Raw genomic sequence first — 7861 nt, forward strand, 5'->3', positions numbered from 1 at the left:
GCATGCTGGCATCGTGGATACAGGCAGTGCATCTTAGATACTTCCAGAGGAAAGATGAAGTGTGATCCAGGGTTTCAAAACCAGTATGGATACGAGTATGAAATCAGATAAATGAGGGGAGACTCTGATATGAATCTATACTGATGTCATCACCCATTTCTCTAATGATGAAGGTAATTAACTGCTTGTGATTATTTAACCAACGTGGATTCTCTTGATGGTTGTGGTTTTCACTTGAAGTTTATTAAGACAGGTGAACAAACACAGAGCTGGCTCAAATCCAGAGAACTTCACACCAGTTGAGCTAACCTCTGGCTTCTGTGGCTCATCTAAACATTCTTTCATCCTTTTAGCCCTTAGACAAAGATTTATTGTAGTGCTACCCGTGGGCTGGGTTTTTAAGCTTGCACACTGGATGCCAAGGTGTAGACTGTGCAACACTGTTAGTCTGGCTGCTCTGAAATAACCTGGCATGAAGTTTCTATTTGGCTGCCAAAGCTTTACAAACACATACACCCTTTTCTCTATCAATTTCATGTCCAGTGATTTATCCTAGACAGAGAATCAGAGATTAACAAACAGATTTTCTGAACGTTAAGTGAGCTAATACAAAGTGCTAGGAACAGTATCTTGTTCAATATACTCCATGCTCAGTATTACTTAACAGCAAATAGAATTTGTGTGTTGGTCACTCAGTCAAGTCTAACTCTTTAGAACCCCATGGACTGTAGCCTGCCAAGCTCCTCCGTCCATGGAATTCTCCAGGCAAGAATACTGGAATGGGCAGCCATTCCTTCTCTAAATAACCAAAATTCCCAACAGTAAGAGGTTCTTTAAGTAAATTATAAAGTCACCTACAATGAATTGCACAGCATGTTAAAACCATATTGCATTTGGGTTCTGTTTATATTTAGGATGTGGAAGGTAATGACAAATGAGTGTACTAGTTATAACAATAAGAAAACATTGATAAACTAAAAAATATGATAAATATCTAGAAATAAATTAACAACAGATGTGAAGACTGCTACAGTGAAAACTATGAAACATTGCTAATATAAATGAAATATGATAACAAAGAGATTTAAAAAAAGAAAGACATACTATATTAATAGACCCAAATATTTAATTTTGTTAAATTAATTATGGATCCCCAAATTGATCTATAGATTCTATGAATTCCAGTCAAAATCTTCAAAGACTTTCTCTGTAAATATTAGTAAACTGATCTAAGATATATATGGAAATGGAAAGAACCTAGAATAGCTAAAATAATTTTAAGAACAAAGCTGGAGGATGTACATTAACATATTTCAAACTTTACTATGAAGCTATAGTAATTAAATAATGGTTAATTACAAGTACACAAAGAAATCAACAGAAATGGAGTCTAGAAATGGGCATATATATATATATATATACATATACACCTCACCATACATATATACATCATATATATGCATATATATATATATTTGTGTATGTGTGATGATGTGTGTTTTGACAAAGATACCAGTGCAAGTCAAGGGGGAAAGGAAAAGAAAGTCTTTCAGTAAATGGTGGTGGAACAACTAAATATACACATGAAAAAAATAAACTTTGATCTCTGTCTTATACCATAAACAAACATTAATTCAAGATGAATCGTAGACCTAGATGTGAAAACTACACTATAAATCTTCTTAATGAAAACATAAGAAACTATCTTAAACTTGTGGAAGGCAAGGTATGTACATGCACACACACATACACTCACAATGGAATATTATTCAACCTTAAAAAAGAGGGAATTCTGCTATTTGCATCAACATGAATCAACATAGTACTATCCTAAGTGAAATAAGCCAGACAGAGAAAGACAAATAATACATGCTATCATTTACACGTGGAATTTTTTTTTAAGTCAAATTTATAGAAACAGAGGAGGAGAAAGGTTTACTAGGGTTGGAAGGTAGGGGAAGTATAGGTTGGTAAAAGGGTACAAACTTTCAGCTCTGAAATGAATAAGGTCTGAGGATCTAATGTAAAGCATGGTGACTATGGATGGTAACACTGTATCATATAATTGAAATTTGCTAAGAGAATAGAAAGTATGTTCTCACACATACACAAAAAAAGGTTAATGTGTGAGATGATGTACCTACTAACTATGTGGATGGTGGGAATGTTTCCACACTGTATACATATATTAAGTTATTACCTAGTGCACTTTAAATATGTTACAATTTTATTTGCCAGTTATATCTCAATAAAGCTAAAAAAATAAATGAAGTGAGCAAGTCATTTCAAGAAAAACATTTGTTGTCTATAATAACATTCAGTTTTCAAAGTGAAAATTAGAATTTCAAACAGCTTCCTAATGCTGGGAATAATCATGAATGTGACACTTTGATATTGTATTATAAAAAATGTCAATAATTGGGAGATCCATATAGCTCATGGAGGCAGTATTTTCTAAATAACCAATGTGTGTTGTTTAAAACCACAGATGGGTAAAAGATCTATTCAAGGTGCAAGACACACCCATAGATTTCAAGGGAACAGAAAACAAAAACACTTAACGGCGAGGTAGCTGAGTTTTCTATGTTTTGAGCATTGGTAAGAATCTGGCTTTAAATCATTAAATCCTGGCAGTGCTAAATCGATCGTCCCAAATTTTATGCTTTGTTCAAGACCAAGGTGGCAATTTTGGAAGGGCTAAATTTGGATTCATGTAAATTGTTCACAAACTCAAGTCATGCTCTGTGATGTGGCCCCAAGTTGAATCTAGACTGTTTAAGTATATATGAGGGATAAACCGTCACTGAGTTAGTTTCTTGGGCCAAAGTAACTCTATAGCAAGATTCCATTGAAACAGTGACTGGGGAGAAGGACCATGCCAATAGTCAGCTGGTTCTCATCAGGATGGCGTACTGGTTGTTTATGGTGAGCCTCTGTTTCAGTTGGTAAGAATCACACAAGTTAGTTGCTCAGTCATGTCCAATTCATTGCAACCCCATGGACTATACAGTACATGGAATTCTCTAGGCCAGAATACTGGAGTGGGTAGCCATTCCCTTCTCCAGGGGATCTTCCCAACACAGGGATCGAACCCAGGTCTCCCGCATTGCAGCAGATTCTTTACCAGCTGAGCCACAAGGGAAACCCAATTTATTCATTCAATAAACATTTATTGAGCTTCCTACCAGTTGCCAGGCAAGGGCACATTTACTATGAACTAATCAAGCAGATAATCACAATGGTGTGATCACTCACCTAGAGCCAGACATCCTGGAATGTGAAGTCAAGTGGGCCTTAGGAAGCATCACTATGAACAAAGCTAGTGGAGATGATGGAATTCCAGTTGAGCTATTTCAAATCCTAAAAGATATGCTGTGAAAGTGCTGCACTCAATATGCCAGCAAATTTGGAAAACTCAGCAGTGGCCATAGGACTGGAAAAGGTCAGTTTTCATTCCAATCCCAAAGAAAGGCAATGCCAAAGAATGCTCAAACTACCACACAATTGCACTCATCTCACATGCTAGTAAAGTAATGCTCAGAATTCTCCAAGCCAGGCTTCAACAGTACGTGAACCGTGAACTTCCAGATGTTCAAGCTGGTTTTAGAAAAGGCAGAGGAACCAGAGATCAAATTGCCAACATCTGCTGGATCATTGATAAAGCAAGAGAGTTCCAGAAATACATCTATTTCTGCTTTATTGACTATGCCAAAGCTTTTGACTGTGTGGATCACAATAAACTGTGGAAAATTCTGAAAGAGATGGGAATACCAGACCACCTAACCTGCCTCTTGAGAAACCTGTATGCAGGTCAGGAAGCAACAGTTAGAACTGGACATGGAACAACAGACTGGTTCCAAATAGGGAAAGGGGTACATCAAGGCTGCATATTGTTACCCTGCTTATTTAACTTCTATGCAGAGTACATCATGAGAAATGCTGGGCTGGAGGAAGCACAAGCTTGAATCAAGATTGCCAGGAGAAATATCAATAATCTCAGATATGCAGATGACACCACCCTTATGGCAGAAAGTAAAGAACTAAAGAGCCTCTTGATGAAAGTGAAAGAGGAGAGTGAAAAAGTTGGCTGAAAGCTCATCATTCAGAAAACTAAGATCATGGCATCCAGCCCCATCACTTCATGGCAAATAGATGGAAAAACAGTGGAAACAGTGTCAGACTTAATTTTTCTGGGCTCCAAAGTCACTGCAGATGGTGACTGCAGCCATGAAATTAAAAGATGCTTACTCCTTGGAAGGAAAGTTATGACCAATCTAGATAGCATATTAAAAAGCAGAGACATTACTTTGTCAACAAAGGTCCATCTAGTCAAGGCTATGGTTTTTCCAGTGGTCATGTATGAATGTGAGAGTTGGACTATAAAGAAAGCTGAGTGCGGAAGAATTGATGCTTTTGAACTGTGGTGTTGGAGAAGACTGTTGAGAGTCCCTGGACTGCAAGGAGATCCAACCAGTCCATCCTAAAGGAGATCAGTCCTGGGTGTTCATTGGTAGGACTGATGTTGAAGCTCCAATACTTTGGCCACCTGATGCGAAGAGATGACTCATTTGAAAAGACCCTGATGCTGGGAAAGATTGAGGGCAGGAGGAAAAGGGGACAACGGCAGATGAGATGGTTGGATGGCATCACCAACTCGATGGACATGGGTTTGGGTGGACTCCTGGAGTTGGTGATGGACAGGGAGGCCTGGTGTGCTTCGGTTCATGGATTCACAAAGAGTCAGACACTACTGAGCGACTGAACTGAACTGAACTGAATCAGGCAGAACCTTCACAGTCTCTCACAACCAAAGTCCCCTTCTAAGGATCTCTGTGTATGTGTGTGTGTGTGTGCTCAGTCACTCAGTAGTATCCAACTCCTTGTGGCACCATGGACTATAGCCTGACAGGCTCCTCTGCTCAGGGAATTTTCCAGGTAAGAATGCTGGAGTAAGGTACCATTTCCTACTCCAGGGGATCTTCCTAACCCAGGATCAAACCCACATCCCTTGTGTCTCCTGCACTGGCAGGCGTATTCTTTACCACTAGCACCACTTGGGAAACCCAAGGATCTGTATAGTCATGGGCTTTTATGAAGTGTACCAAGTAAGATGTTTTACCCATAATTGGTTAGGACCACTGTCTGTTTACACTTTAGCCTTCTCTCTGTCATACTTTCCCTCATGTTGATTGATGTGAGAGTAGTTGCATCATTTGGGGAATTCAGCTTAAGAAGTAGATTTACTAGATGGAGAAATATACCATGTTCATGGATTGGAAGAATCAATATAGTGAAAATGAGTATACTACCCAATGCAATCTATAGATTCAATGTAATCCCTATCAAGCTACCAATGATATTTTTCAGAGAACTAGAACAAATAATTTCACAATTTGTATGGAAATACAAAAAACCTCGAATAGCCAAAGCAACCTTGAGAAAGAAGAATGGAAGTGGAGGAATCAACCTGCCTGACTTCAGATTATACTACAAAGCTACAGTCATCAAAACAGTATGGTACTGGTACAAAGACAGAAAAATAGATCAATGGAACAAAATAGAAAGCCCAGAGATAAATCCATGCACCTGTGGACAACTTATCTTTGACAAAGGAGGCAAGAATATACAATGGAGAAAAGACAATCTCTTTAACAAGTGGTGCTGGGAAAACTGGACAACCACTTATAAAAGAATGAAACTAGAACACTTTCTAACAACATACACAAAAATAAACTCAAAATGGATTAAAGATCTAAATGTAAGACCAGAAACTATTAAACTCCTAGAGGAAAACACAGGCAAAACACTCTCTGACATAAATCACAGTAGGATCCTCTATGACCCACCTCCCAGAGTAATGGAAATAAAAGCAAAAATAAACAAATGGGACCTAATTAAACTTAAAAGCTTTTGCACAATGGAGGAAACCAAGCAAGGTGAAAAGGCAGCCTTCAGAATGGGAGAAAATAAAAGTAAATGAAGCAACTGACATCAAATTCATCTCAAAAATATACAAGTAGCTCCTGCAGTTTAATTCCAGAAAAACAAACAACCCAATCAAAAAACGGGCCAAAGAACTAAATAGACATTTCTCCAAAGAAGACATACAGATAGCTAACAGACACATGAAAAGATGCTCAACATTATTCATTATCAGAGAAATGCAAATCAAAACAACAATGAGGTACCATCTCAAGCCGGTCAGAATGGCTGCTATCCAAAAGTCTAAAAACAATAAATGCTGGAGAGGGTGTGGAGAAAAGGGAGCCCTCTTACACTGTTGGTGGGAATGCAAACTAGTACAGCCACTATGGAGAACAGTGTGGAGATTTCTTAAAAAACTGGAAATAGAACTGCCATATGACCCAGCAATCCCACTGCTGGGCATACACACTGAAGAAACCAGAATTGAAAGAGACATGTGTACCCCAATGTTCATCACAGCACTGTTTACAATAGCCAGGACATGGAAGCAACCTAGATGTCCATAGCCAGACGAATGGATAATAAAGCTGTGGTACATATACACAGTGGAATATTACTCAACTATTAAAAAGAGTGCATTTGAATCAGTTCTAATGAGGTGGATAAAACTGGAGCCTATTATACAGAGTGAATTAAGTCAGAAAGAAAAACACCAATACAGTATATTAACGCATATATATGGAATTTAGAAATATGGTAACGATGACCCTGTATGCATGTTAGCAAAAGAGACACAGATGTAAAGAACAGACTTTTGGACTCTGTGGGAGAAGGTGAGGGTGGGATAATTTGAGAGAATAGCATTGAAACATGTATATTATCATATGTGAAATAGATCACCAGTCCAGGTTCAATGCATGAGACGGGGTGCTCAGGGCAGTGCACTGGGATGACCCTGAGGGATGGGATGGGGAGGGAGGTGTGAGGGGGGTTCAGGATGGGGAACACATGTACACCTGTGGTGGATTCATGTCAATGTATGGCAAAACCAATACAATATTGTAAATTAATTAGCCTCCAATTAAAATAAATAAATTTTTTAAAAAAGAAGTAGATTTATCCAGTGTGAGTTTAGTGGTATGTTTGTGTGGCTCCAATCACTTCCATGTACAGTGACATTATTGTTAGCTCAGGCAGAAAGGAATGACTTTCAGAAATACTCTTCCTGCCCACTATGGCAACCCACTTAGAGTCAGGATGCAAATAATAGCCAGGGTCAGACATTGCTTATCAAGATATAACTGGTTTCTATAGAGTCTGGCAACAAAAATACAGGGTAGTAGAGAAAAAATGGGGTACGAAAGCAACTGTGTGGAAATTCTTCCTAATTTTATAACTCATACATGAAAGAAGTTTGATAGAGATCGTCCCAATTTTGACATTACCAAGAGTGGCCTGCAAAGTTAAAAGAAATCTTCCTGAAATATCATCAGTTAAAAAATCAAATTTCAATTAACCATACTAAAGAAAAGACTAAATTGTCCTTATAGTCTCTCTACAGAAAATATTATAATTTTTCCATTTATTATTAGTTACTGAGAAATATGTTGAAGTCTCTCACTCTGGCAGCAAATTCGTGTATTTTTCCTTGCAGCTCCATCAAATTTAACTTTTTATGTATTTGAGACTATCTTATTAAGTGTACAGAAATTTATAACTGTTATATCTTCCTGGCAAAAGGAACCTATTTTTATTACAAAATGTCCTTTTTTGTATCTTGCGATTCTTGGCCCTTAAGCCTGTTAGGTGTGACATATATATGACACACCACCTTTCTTTTCATTTACCATTCTTTTGTTATAATCGTTTTTCTGTCTTATGTTTTAGGTGTGATTCATAAGCCAGAATTTTTGAAAATCCATTCTAACAATCTATG

The sequence above is a fragment of the Cervus elaphus genome, chromosome 21, assembly GCF_910594005.1.
Source record: "Cervus elaphus chromosome 21, mCerEla1.1, whole genome shotgun sequence".
In the NCBI taxonomy this organism is placed as follows: Eukaryota; Metazoa; Chordata; class Mammalia; order Artiodactyla; family Cervidae; genus Cervus; species Cervus elaphus.